The sequence below is a fragment of the Trachurus japonicus genome, chromosome 20 (genome assembly GCF_045865225.1).
Source record: "Trachurus japonicus isolate A0001 chromosome 20, Traja_1.0".
Classification (NCBI taxonomy): Eukaryota; Metazoa; Chordata; class Actinopteri; order Carangiformes; family Carangidae; genus Trachurus; species Trachurus japonicus.
In genome coordinates, this window is record NC_140926.1 from 26,765,803 (window position 1) to 26,780,032 (window position 14,230).

Below are 14,230 nucleotides of genomic sequence, written 5' to 3' on the forward strand. Positions count from 1 at the left end.
TGTAACCAATTGAAGGCGGGGGAGGAGAGCAGAATTCAACATAACATAACAAGAGTTCTTCCCTTGGATTCGAACCAGTGACCTTGGGGTTGGCAGGCAGTTACCCTAACCCCTACACTACAGTGGGGTTGTGGTGAAGAGAGGTTGAGACTTTGATGAATGTGAGATTTTTCAATGATTCTTAAAATAAAGAGAAATTAGTATAAATTAGCCACACCAAGCAAGAAGAGGACTTTTTTGTGACCTGTGACTATTTTTTGGTGAATTAAAATGAATTAAAAAGCACTTAACAGCAAGTTACAAAGTTCAGCTCCTTCTCCTGCTGCTGTGAAAAAAATACATTGAGCTGAATGAGAGCAGAGAGCTCCCTGGCTGCATTTAAAAAATATTTAAAATTATTATCTAAGTCTCTTTGCATTTTTGACCAGAATTTTAGCCAGAAGACAAGTGTGGCTACAAAACTGGAGAAAATAATTTGTCTAGAGTTTAATTTGTGGCCGTGCTGACAGTTTAGCCAGAAAAACTCTAGAATGTTTTTTTGCCTCTCTCCACTCTGACACCACTCTGGCTCTGCTCGTTAGACGCAACACACACACATTATAAAGCTGAAAAAAATCAGAAAAAGTTAAATATTTTAAAAAGTATAAAGAGTTAAAAAGAGAAAAGTAATGCCGATAAAGTCCAGAAAAAGCTGCACGTTTTGATATATGAATTGTTGAAATAGCACAAAGTATGAAGGACTAGAAGAAGACCGTAAAAAGGCGGAAGAAAATGGCCAAACAGAAGAACAATAGTGTGACTGCTTCAGCAGTCACACTAACTAGAAAAAACATTTCCAAGAATGGAAATGGTGTGAATGCTTCCAGCAATGCTGAATGAGCTGAAGAAATTGTTGAAAGAAAGAAAGAAAGAAAGAAAGAAAGAAAGAAAGAAAGAAAGATTGAAACAAGAGAGAAAAAAGAAAAGGACAGAAAGAAAGAAAGAAAGAAAGAATCAATCAAACAAACAAAGAAGTAAAAAGACAGAAATGGAGTGAAAGAAAGAAAGAAAGAAAGAAAGAAAGAAAGAAAGAAAGAAAGAAATGGAGTAAAAACAAAGGAAGAGAAAAGGAGTAGAAAGAAAGAAAGAAACAATCAAACAAACAAAGAAGTAAAAAGACAGAAATGGAGTGAAAGAAAGAAAGAAAGAAATGGAGTAAAAACAAAGGAAGAGAAAAGGAATAGAAAGAAAGAAAGAAACAGTCAAACAAACAAAGAAGTAAAAAGACAGAAATGGAGTGAAAGAAAGAAAGAAAGAAAGAAAGAAAGAAAGAAGAAAAAGAGAGAGGGGGATGATAGATAGAAAGAGGTAGATGGATGGATGGATAGAGAGGGAAGGATATAAAAAGTTACGTAAAATACAAATGAAGGAGTAGAAGAAAGAAAGAAAGAAAAAAAGGAGACAGAGGGGTTAAAAAATAGGGAGGGGTAGAGATAGATAGATAGATAGATAGATAGATAGATAGATAGATAGATAGATAGATAGATAGATAGATAGATAGATAGATAGATAGATAGATAGATAGATAGATAGATAGATAGATAGGACACATGTTAAAAGCTGCATCCTATATCCCAGGCTCCACCTGTAATTGTACTACTATTAATAGAGTTGGAAAGACTAAACATCTGAACTTAAATTCATGAGAAAAATATAAATTGTTGGAGATGTTTACATCAAAAGTATAAAGTAATTGAGAGGCTGATGAATTTGAGCTGAAAACCTGTGTGTGTGTCTGGGTGTGTGAGTCTGGCGGTCTCTCTGTCTGTGTGTACATGTGCAGAAAGTAAAACTGTTGATAAGCGCCACAGAACTCCTCTCTCCCTAATGATCTGATTGATTGGCAGCCTGCCCTCAGAAGTTACCATGGCGACTACCATGCTTACATTTTACTGTGTGGAACAGTGTTGTGTTTGTGTGTTTGTGTGTTTGTGTATGCGTGCATGTGTGACTGTGTGTGAGTGTCTGTGTGTGTCTGTCTGTGTGAGTGTGATGCCTGTGTTTGTGCGTGGACATCCTCTGTCAGTCTGGTTTATCATGTGTGTGTGTGGGGCTGTGTTTAAAAACATCTTAACGAGCGGCCAGGCTGCACCTGCACTTGTTCTATTAATAGACATGATAACGAGCTGGCCCCAACAGCTGGACCAACTGCACACAGAGCAGAGCAGAGCAGAGAGATTTGAGCTCTGTGCAGCTTCTGAAAACAGCCCAGTAAAAGAGAACCGTAACTCTTATCAGAATGTGGCCATGACTACTGGGCAAGGAGACCTTCCTGAGCACATTGATGTGCATTAAATGTTTGTAGGGCAAAAACTTTTCTCAGAATCGCAAGGTAGAAAAGGGGGGCATTTCTGCTTTTCTAAAAAAATCAGCTCCTACTTTTATATTGAAGTGGATGAGCCACTGGAGCGGGTCTAGCTGGACAATTAGGCTCACTGAGACAATTCTGTAAGTCTGTCTGCTGTTTTGAGTACATCAGATGAGACACGACAAGTGTGGCTACAAACCGGTGAGGAAATCATGTGTCTAGAGTTTAATTTGTGGCCGTGCTGGCAATTTATCCAGAAAAAATCCTGAATGTTTTTTCGATCCCTCTCACTCTAACGATGATGTCACTCACTCTAAGCCCTGCTCGTTAAACGCAATACACAACCATTATAAAGTTGGATTTTGTGAAAAATTTTAATGATTTTAAAACAGCCAACAATCTAAAACTGTTGAAGATATCAATAAGATGAGTCATACGGGAATAGATTAAAAGTTTGTCTACAATTTAAAAGACAAATGGAGTCTGTGGGAGAAAGTATGCTGACGTTTTAGAGGTTCAAAGAAGTAAGAAGATTTTAAAAGTTTGAAGACGTTTTCAATGCATTCCTATGGGAAAAAATTTGCTGAAAAAGTTAAATATTTTAAAAAGTATAAATAGTATAAAAGAGAAAAGTCATAGCACCCTTGCCCTGAAAAAGCCACACGTTTTGATATATGAATGGTTGAAATAGCACAAAGTATGAAGGAGTAGAAGATGTCTGAAAAAGGGTGAAAGTAGTAAGAATAATAATAAGTATAAAGAAAATGGCCGAACTGAATAACAATAGTGTGAATGCTTCCAGCATTCACACTAATAACTAGAAAAAGATAGCATTTCCTGCAGAAAATGCGTGTGAATGCTGAAAGCAGCTGAACGCTGTTGCTGAAGCAATGCTGAATGAGCTGAAGAAATTGTTGAATCAATGCTAAATTAGTTGACGAAACTGCTAAAGCAATGTTGAAAAGACTAATGCTAGAGTAGAGTAGAGTAGAGTAGAGAGTAGAGGAATACTTTATTCATCCCTAGGAGGGAAAAAGCTGAAACATATAACTTGTAGTGTGAGATGAATGCCTTTTTAAAGGTAAAAAGCCGTAGAAATGCTAAAGGGAGAAGAAAACATTGAAATTCTGCATGTTTAAATGTAATGGTTAAATAGTTGAAATCTGCAGCTAACCTGACAGGAAGGACAACTGATGAACCAGCACTAACATAGCCGAAGCAATGGCTGAGAATATATTTAAAAGTAGAAGATGTGAGACTTTGTATGAAATGGCTGGAAATTACTTGAATTGTCAAAGAAGAGTTTGAAAAATTCCTGAATTAGGAAAAAAGTTAATGCCTACTGAAATACATTGTAAACTGACAGCAGAAGAACATTGTTGAAGAATATAGATCGAGCATTAGCTGAGGAGTAGAACATGTAAACAGCGGGTTTAATGGTGTGAAATGGTTGAGAAGAGCCTCAGTAGTTTAGGATACGTGTAAAACAATGTGTTCAATATGACCAAAATGGGGAAATGTGTATTTTCAGTTTAAATAGCTAAAGAACAAAATTAACAGCAACGAGTCCATTAACTACAACAGGAAGATAGAGAGGTACATACAAAACAGTCAGACAACTGTAGGAAAAGTGTGTGTGTGTGTGTGGTGTGTGTGTGTTGGATGTGTGTGTGTGACACTGACAGACTGAGAGAGAATGTGTGTGAATATATGAATTGTTGAAATAGCACAAAGTATGAAGGAGGAGTTAGATCCTGAAAAAGAGCGGAAGAAGTATAATTAGATAGATAGATAGATAGATAGATAGATAGATAGATAGATAGATAGATAGATAGATAGATAGATAGATAGATAGATAGATAGATGGACAAAGAGAGAGAGAGAGACAGATAGAGAGGGTGACAGAGGGAGAAAGAGAGACAGAGTGAAACACACACACAGGTAGATAGATAGACAGACAGATAGATAAATAGACAAACAGACAGATAGATAGATATAGAGAGAAGGAGAGAGGGAGGGAGGGAGAAGAGAGAGAGAGAAGGAGAGGGAAGGATAGAGAGAGGGAGGGAAGGATAGAGGGAGGGAGACAGAAGAGAGAGAGGGAAGGAAAGAGAGAGGGAAGAAGGGAGGGAGAGAGGGAAGGATAGAGAGAGGGAGGAAGGGAGGGAGAGAGGGAAGGAGGGAGACAGAAGAGAGAGAGGGAAGGATAGAGAGAGGGAGGAAGGGAAGGAGAGAGGGAAGGATAGAGAGAGGGAGGAAGGGAGGGAGAGAGGGAAGGAGGGAGAAAGAAGAGAGAGAGGGAAGGACAGCGAGAGGGAGGAAGGGAGGGAGAGAGGGAAGGATAGAGAGAGGGAGGAAGGGAGGGATTATAATTATTATTATTTAGAAATATATAGTATTGAATAATATCATTTCAGACAGACCCAGAGAGAACAAGAGAGAGAGACAAATAGAGAGGGTGACACAGAGAGAGAGAAAGAGAGAGAGATAGATAGACAGACAGACAGACAGATAGACAGACAGACAGACAGACAGACAGACGGACAAAGAGATAGATAGATAGATAGATAGATAGATAGATAGATAGATAGATAGATAGATAGATAGATAGAGAGAGAGAGAGAGAGAGAGAGAGAGAGAGAGAGAGAGAGACAGACAGACAGACAGACAGACAGACAGACCATGCCACAGCATGGTGGCAGCTTTAACCATAGGCTTTAACTGCTCTGTGACACCCTCAAACAGATCTAATGTACAACAAATCTGTACTTAGTACGAGCAAAAGGTTTACATTTTCCGAACCATAAGACCTTGCTGAACGCGTCCGTGTCACTTTGGTGTTTCTAGAGTAAAAATTGTTGATTGGGTCGCAGGTTGGAAACTTTGGGACGTTTAGAAAATCAGCGCCTACTTTTGAATGGGAGTCAATGAGAGGAGAGAGGGAACTGGCTGCACTCGGAGGCTCCCAGTTTAAATTCTGTAAGTCTCTCTGGTTTTTTGAGCACATGAAGAGATCAAGGATGAGCTTGTCTACAACCGTTGCCGAAATTATGTGTGTAGAGTGTAATCTGTGGCCGTGCTGACAGGATAGAGAGAAAAATGTGAGAGGATTTTTAGACCCTCTGTCACTCTACCAACTGCCAACGTCCGAACATTCCGTCCCATTGACTTTCATGTTAAATCTGAATTTTGTCAGAAATTTTAATGATTTTAAAACTATACATATATCTGAAACTGTTGAAGATATCAATAAGCTGAGATATAGCTGAATAGTTGAAAGGTTTGTGAACAGTTTAAAAGTTGAATGAAGTCTGTAGCTGAAAGTATGCTGAAGCTATTAGAGGCTGAATGAAGCAGAAGATTTGAAGAGTTTGAAGACTGTTTCAATGTATTTCCTATGAGAGAAAAATTGCACAAAAAGTTAAATATTTTAAAAAGTATAAATAGTATGAAAGAGAAAAGTCATAGCAATATTGTCCTGAGAAAGCTGCACGTTTTGATATATGAATTGTTGAAATAGCACAAAGTATGAAGGAGCAGAAAACTGCTGAAAAAGGGTGGAAGAAGTAAGAATAATAATAATAATAATAAGTATAAAGATTTGAATAACAATAGTGTGAATGCTTGCAGCATTCACACTAATAATAATAATAATAAGTATAAAGATTTGAATAACAATAGTGTGAATGCTTGCAGCATTCACACTAATAATAATAATAATAATAACTAGAAAATTTCCTCTCGGGAAATTTTGAATGGGCCACGGGAGCTACTGCGGGTTGTGCCATCTCTGTCAACATGGGAATCAAACCCACGATCTTAAGGTCAAGACAGAGCTGATCAGACAGACACATGATCATCTTTCTATAAGCACTGATATGGAGGAGCTGTAACCACATTAGGTTACCTGTGTGTGTGTGTGTGTGTGTGTGTGTGTGTGTGTGTGTGTGTGTGACTGTAATCACATGAAGCTGGCTCTAGAGTCTGTGTGTGTGTGTGTGTGACTGACTTGACACATAGTTAGTTAGTAGCTGCATCCTGTGTCAGTCTGATTTAGCTGTGTCTGTGTTTATAAACATTTAAACGAGCGCCAGGTGGATTGTTTATGAAGTTAACGAGCTCTGGCCTGAGGATCAAAGAGGTTACCACGGCGATAGGGGCCCCCGCAGGCTGAGACAGACAGAAACGTGGAGAAAAACAGCCATTTTCTGCCTCTAAACCGGCCTCACAATTAGGCCTAGCATGAGAAAACGGTAACTCCTATCAGAACAAAACACAGATCAACGTTGCTCTAAGGACTTACTGAAAATTTCGGTACGATTTGGTGTTTCTACAGTAAATATTTTGGCGACGCTGGCAGTTTTAAAACATCAGGCCGTTCTGCTCCTCTCAGAAAATATTTGTATTGGACTCAATGAGGAGCAGGGACAGACGTGGCCGCACTCAGAGGCTGATTCTGTCAATTCTGTAAGTCTCTCTGATATTTTGAGCACATGACATGAGAGATAACAAGTTTGTCTTACAAATTCTGAAAAAATGATGTCTGTAGAGTGTAAATTGTGGCCGTGGTGGCAATTTATCCAGAAAAAATACAGAATGTTTCTTCACTCTCTCCCACTCTAACCGATGATGTCACGCACTCTGACACGAACATTCCATGCAATACACACCCATTATAAACTCATAATTTCTCCAAAAATGATCATGGTCATTGATCAGGGATTGATCAAAAACTATATGACCTATCAAAACGTGGAGTAATACGACAATACACAAGACTTGTGTCTACTGTTTAAAGTTTAAATGGAGTCTCTAGGTGAAAGTATGCCTGAGCAGTAGACGTTTGTTAAACTCCAATGATTGGTCTTTTTCGCTCTTTTTTTTTCGCCCGTCCCATTGACTTACATGCAAATTTTTTGCGCAGTTTTTCGCGACTACGTCGCGAAAAATTCGTAAACTGTTGAGAAAAGTAATAGCACCCCGATCCCGATCAAACCGCACGTTTTGATATATAATTTGTCCTGCAACTCTTCGAGTTGCAGGACTAGTAGCGAATCGAAAATCGTCCGGAAGTGGAAAAATAATAATAACTAGAAAAAGCATTTCCAAGAATGGAAATGGTGTGACTGCTGACAGCAACTGAACGCTGTTGCAGAATTAGCAAATAGTGCAAGCAGTGATCACCATACAAATGTTTGACCAAGGTCAGAATTGAACCCACATCCTCATGGTCATTAGGCTTCCACTCTGCCTCTAGGCCACAGTGCACACACAGTTGCAGAGACTGTTGTCTGTTAATGATCTGCACACTGTCAACATCAAGAAAGCTTGAGAGTCAAGCTTGAATGACTTAGAATGAAAATGTCTGTGAATTTCAGGCTGAGCACTAACCATATGGCCACAGAGAACCTGAGTTACAATGAGCTTTATACTATGAGGAATCAAAGACTGTCCAATGACAGCTGAATAATTGGAATCAAAAGTCAAGCAATGAAGTGAAAAGACTGAGGCAGGAATCGAACCCATGACCATATGATCACTAAACCTTTACTCTGCCACTCGGCTACAGAGAGCACACTGCTTTCAAGACTGTTGTCATTCATTGTAATGTGATGATGTGCTGCAAACTGGTATGAGTAATCAAGGAGATAACAAACACCTGTAACCAATTGAAGGCGGGGGAGGAGAGCAGAATTCAACATAACATAACAAGAGTTCTTCCCTTGGATACGAACCAGTGACCTTAGGGTTGGCAAGCAGTTATCCTAACCCCTACACTACAGTGGAGTTGTGAAGAAGAGAGGTTGAGACTTTGATGAATGTGAGATTTTTTGTGAAAAAGTTAAATATTTGAAAAAGTATAAATAGTTAAAAAGAGAAAAGTAATGCCGATAAAGTTCAAAAAAAGCTGCACGTTTTGATATATGAATTGTTGAAATAGCACAAAGTATGAAGGACTAGAAGAAGACCGTAAAAAGGCGGAAGAAAATGGCCAAACAGAAGAACAATAGTGTGACTGCTTCAGCAGTCACACTAACTAGAAAAAACATTTCCAAGAATGGAAATGGTGTGAATGCTTCCAGCAATGCTGAATGAGCTGAAGAAATTGTTGAAAGAAAGAAAGAAAGATTGAAACAAGAGAGAAAAAAGAAAAGGACAGAAAGAAAGAAAGAAAGAAAGAAAGAAAGAAAGAAAGAAAGAAAGAAAGAAAGAAAGAAAGAAATGGAGTAAAAACAAAGGAAGAGAAAAGGAGTAGAAAGAAAGAAACAAACAAAGAAGTAAAAAGACAGAAATGGAGTGAAAGAAAGAAAGAAAGAAAGAAAGAAAGAAAGAAAGAAAGAAGAAAGAAAGAAAGAAAGAATCAAACAAACAAACAAACAAAGAAGTAAAAAGACAGAAATGGAGTGAAAGAAAGAAAGAAAGAAAGAAAGAAAGAAAGAAAGAAAGAAAGAAGAAAAAGAGAGAGGGGGATGATAGATAGAAAGAGGTAGATGGATGGATAGAGAGGGAAGGATAGAAAAAGTTACGTAAAATACAAATGAAGGAGTAGAAGAAAGAAAGAAAGAAAGAAAAAAAGGAGACAGAGGGGTTGAAAAATAGGGAGGGGTATAGATAGATAGATAGATAGATAGATAGATAGATAGATAGATAGATAGATAGATAGATAGATAGATAGATAGATAGATAGATAGATAGATAGATAGATAGATAGATAGATAGATAGATAGATAGGACACATGTTAAAAGCTGCATCCTATGTCCCAGGCTCCACCTGTAATTGTACTACTATTAATAGAGTTGGAAAGACTAAACGTCTGAACTTAACTCATTGAGTGCCAACCACGTAATTTCTCGTTTTTCGTTCCCATGCGTTGAGTGCCAAAAACGAAATTTTTCGTTTTTTGCTTTTTTTTTTAATTATGAAAATAGACACTTTAATACACATTATATGTAAATTTGGGGACTCTACGACGAGGAGAACTGAAATAGATGACGATCAAAGTCACATGACAGCTCATGAACTGGAAGTTTTTATCATAACTCAGCTTCTGCAAACGGAGTTCTGCATGTGGATGCAGCAGCTGCTCCGCAGCTGCTCCACTCTCACCCGCGAGGCTGCAGCAGCTGGGAGCTGAACCAGGAAGCTCTCAGCCCACTGTCCCGCCCGGTCTTCATCTGGAGCAACACCGTGTCCTCCCCAAAGTCCTCCCGCGGTAAAATCTGATGGTCTCTGGGTCAAAGCAGACCGGCACCACCGACCCGTACCACAGACGGACCGCGACCACCGGCGGGACCGGTGTTCGCGAGCCGCTGTGGCCGGCAGAGCCTCACGTTCCGCGGCGAGAGGCTGTGACACGGCACGGTGCGTCTGTGTTATTGCTGTTTAGTGGCGCCCCCCCCCGCCCCCGATGGTGGTTTTGTGAATAGAACAACAATTGTTGTGTATATTTATCTTATACGAGCCCTTTGATCCAGAAATGCGAGTGTCTGAAGAGCGACAGACACAAACAGCGCACCTTTCATAAAAGACGCTCTATCTCCTTTTCTAGAAAAAAAGGAGGGATTTTGGTGAAACCCAGCCATGTTTAGCTTGACTTTTCTCAGGAACGGAGGCACGTAGAAACAAACGGTTTGTGGCCATTTGAAGGATAAAGTTAAACCTTTCAAATGAGCCACAGTATGTGTTGGTGGCAATAATATAGAATACACTATGGCTCTAAAATAAAAAGTCAAATATGGTCTAATTTGCCGGTACACTTGACTAAAACTTTGGAAAGGAGCGCGGCACTCAATGAGTTAAATTCATGAGAAAAATATAAATTGTTGGAGATGTTTACATCAAAAGTATAAAATAATTGAGAGCCTGATGAATTTGAGCTGAAAACCTGTGTGTGTGTCTGGGTGTGTGAGTCTGGCGGTCTTTTTGTCTGTGTGTACATGTGCAGAAAGTAAAACTGTTAAGCGCCACAGAACTCCTCTCTCCCTAATGATCTGATTGATTACACCTGTGTGGCAGCCTGCCCTCAGAAGTTACCATGGTGACTCAACTAACTGCTTACATTTTACTGTGTGGAACAGTGTTGTGTTTGTGTGTTTGTCTGTTTGTGTATGTGTGCATGTGTGACTGTGTGTGAGTGTCTGTGTGTGTCTGTCTGTGTGAGTGTGATGCCTGTGTTTGTGCGTGGACATCCTCTGTCAGTCTGGTGTATCATGTGTCTGTGTGGGGCTGTGTTTAAAAACATCTTAACGAGCGGCCAGGCTGCACCTGACCTGTTCTATTAATAGACTTTGATAACGAGCTGGCTCCTACAGCTGGCCAACTGCACACAGAGCAGAGCAGAGCAGAGAGATTTGAGCTCTGTGCAGCTTCCGAAAACAGCCCAGAAAAAGAGAACCGTACCTCTTATTAGAATGTGGTCATGACTACTGGGAGAGGAGACCTTCCTGAGCACATTGATGTGCATTAAATGTTTGTAGGGCAAAAACTTTTCTCAGGCTCGCAAGGTAGAAAAGGGGGGCATTTCTGTTTTTCTAAAAAAATCAGCTCCTACTTTTATATTGAAGTGGATGAGCCACTGGAGCGGGTCTAGCTGCACAATTAGGCTCATTGAGACAATTCTGTAAGTCTGTCTGCTGTTTTGAGCACATTAAATGAGACACGACAAGTGTGGCTACAAACCGGTGAGGAAATCATGTGTCTAGAGTTTAATTTGTGGCCGTGCTGGCAATTTATCCAGAAAAAATCCTGAATGTTTTTTCAATCCCTCTCACTCTAACGATGATGTCACTCACTCTAAGCCCTGCTCGTTAAGCGCAATACACAACCATTATAAAGTTGGGTTTTGTCGAAAATTTTAATGATTTTAAAACAGCCAAATACCTAAAAACTGTTGAAGATATCAATAAGCTGAGTAATATGTGAATAGATTAAAAGTTTGTCTACAATTTAAAAGACAAATGGAGTCTGTGGGAGAAAGTATGCTGAAGTTTTAGAGGTTCAAAGTAGTAAGAAGATTTTAAAAGTTTGAAGACGTTTTCAATGCATTCCTATGGGAAAAAATTTGCAGAAAAAGTTAAATATTTTAAAAAGTATAAATAGTTAAAAAGAGAAAAGTCATAGCACCCTTGTCCTGAAAAAGCCGCACGTTTTGATATATGAATGGTTGAAATAGCACAAAGTATGAAGGAGTAGAAGATGTCTGAAAAAGGGTGAAAGTAGTAAGAATAATAATAATAATAATAATAATAATAATAATAAGTATAAAGAAAATGGCTGAACTGAATAACAATAGTGTGAATGCTTCCAGCATTCACACTAACTAGAAAAAACATTTCCAAGAATGGAAATGGTGTGAATGCTTCCAGCAATGCTGAATGAGCTGAAGAAATTGTTGAAAGAAAGAAAGAAAGAAAGATTGAAACAAGAGAGAAAAAAGAAAAGGACAGAAAGAAAGAAAGAAAGAATCAAACAAACAAAGAAGTAAAAAGAGAGAAATGGAGTGAAAGAAAGAAAGAAAGAAAGAAAAAAGAAAGAAAGAAAGAAATGGAGTAAAAACAAAGGAAGAGAAAAGGAGTAGAAAGAAAGAAAGAAACAATCAAACAAACAAAGAGGTAAAAAGACAGAAATGGAGTGAAAGAAAGAAAGAAAAAAGAAAGAAAGAAAGAAATGGAGTAAAAACAAAGGAAGAGAAAATGAGTAGAAAGAAAGAAAGAAACAATCAAACAAACAAAGAGGTAAAAAGACAGAAATGGAGTGAAAGAAAGAAAGAAAGAAAGAAAGAAAGAAAGAAAGAAAGAAAGAAAGAAAGAAAGAAATGGAGTAAAAACAAAGGAAGAGAAAAGGAATAGAAAGAAAGAAAGAAACAATCAAACAAACAAAGAAGTAAAAAGACAGAAATGGAGTGAAAGAAAGAAAGAAGAAAAAGAGAGAGGGGGATGATAGATAGAAAGAGGTAGATGGATGGATGGATGGATGGATAGAGAGGGAAGGATAGAAAAAGTTACGTAAAATACAAATGAAGGAGTAGAAGAAAGAAAGAAAGAAAGAAAGAAAGAAAGAAAGAAAGAAAGAAAGAAAGGAAGAAAGAAAGAAAGAAAGAAAGAAAAAAAGGAGACAGAGGGGTTAAAAAATAGGGAGGGGTATAGATAGATAGATAGATAGATAGATAGATAGATAGATAGATAGATAGATAGATAGATAGATAGATAGATAGATAGATAGGACACATGTTAAAAGCTGCATCCTATATCCTAGGCTCCACCTGTAATTGTACTACTATTAATAGAGTTGGAAAGACTAAACGTCTGAACTTAAATTCATGAGAAAAATATAAATTGTTGGAGATGTTTACATCAAAAGTATAAAATAATTGAGAGCCTGATGAATTTGAGCTGAAAACCTGTGTGTGTGTGTGTGTGTGTGTGTCTGGGTGTGTGAGTCTGGCGGTCTCTCTGTCTGTGTGTACATGTGCAGAAAGTAAAACTGTTAAGCGCCACAGAACTCCTCTCTCCCTAATGATCTGATTGATTACACCTGTGTGGCAGCCTGCCCTCAGAAGTTACCATGGCGACTACCATGCTTACGTTTTACTGTGTGGAACAGTGTTGTGTTTGTGTGTTTGTCTGTTTGTGTATGTGTGCATGTGTGACTGTGTGTGAGCGTCTGTGTGTGTCTGTCTGTGTGAGTGTGATGCCTGTGTTTGTGCGTGGACATCCTCTGTCAGTCTGGTTTATCATGTGTGTGTGTGGGGCTGTGTTTAAAAACATCTTAACGAGCGGCCAGGCTGCAGCTGCACTGTTTATAGACTTTGATAACGAGCTGGCCCCAACAGCTGGACCAACTGCACACAGAGCAGAGCAGAGCAGAGAGATTTGAGCTCTGTGCAGCTTCCCAAAACAGCCCAGTAAAAGAGAACCGTAACTCTTATCAGAATGTGGTCTGACTACTGGGGCAAGGAGACCTTCCTGAGCACATTGATGTGCATTAAATGTTTGTAGGGCAAAAACTTTTCTTGCCGTCGCAAGGTAGAAAAGGGGGGCATTTCTGCTTTTCTAAAAAAATCTGCTCCTACTTTTATATTGAAGTGGATGAGCCACTGGAGCGGGTCTAGCTGGACAATTAGGCTCACTGAGACAATTCTGTAAGTCTGTCTGCTGTTTTGAGCACATCAGATGAGACACGACAAGTGTGGCTACAAACCGGTGAGGAAATCATGTGTCTAGAGTTTAATTTGTGGCCGTGCTGGCAATTTATCCAGAAAAAATCCTGAATGTTTTTTCGATCCCTCTCACTCTAACGATGATGTCACTCACTCTAAGCCCTGCTCGTTAAGCGCAATACACAACCATTATAAAGCTGGATTTTGTCGAAAATTTTAATGATTTTAAAACAGCCAAATACCTAAAAACTGTTGAAGATATCAATAAGCTGAGTAATATGTGAATAGATTAAAAGTTTGTCTACAGTTTAAAAGTGAAATGGAGTCTGTGGGAGAAAGTATGCTGAAGTTTTAGAGGTTCAAAGTAGTAAGAAGATTTTAAAAGTTTGAAGATGTTTTCAATGCATTCCTATGGGAAAAAAATTGCAGAAAAAGTTAAATATTTTAAAAAGTATAAATAGTTAAAAAGAGAAAAGTAATGCCGATAAAGTTCAAAAAAAGCTGCACGTTTTGATATATGAATTGTTGAAATCGCACAAAGTATGAAGGACTAGTTTAAAACCGTAGAAAGGCGGAAAGTAGTAAGAACTAGAAAAAGCATTTCCAAGAATGGAAATGGTGTGACTGCTGACAGCAACTGAACGCTGTTGCAGAATTAGCAAATAGTGCAAGCAGTGATCACCATACAAATGTTTGACCAAGGTCAGAATCGAACCCACATCCT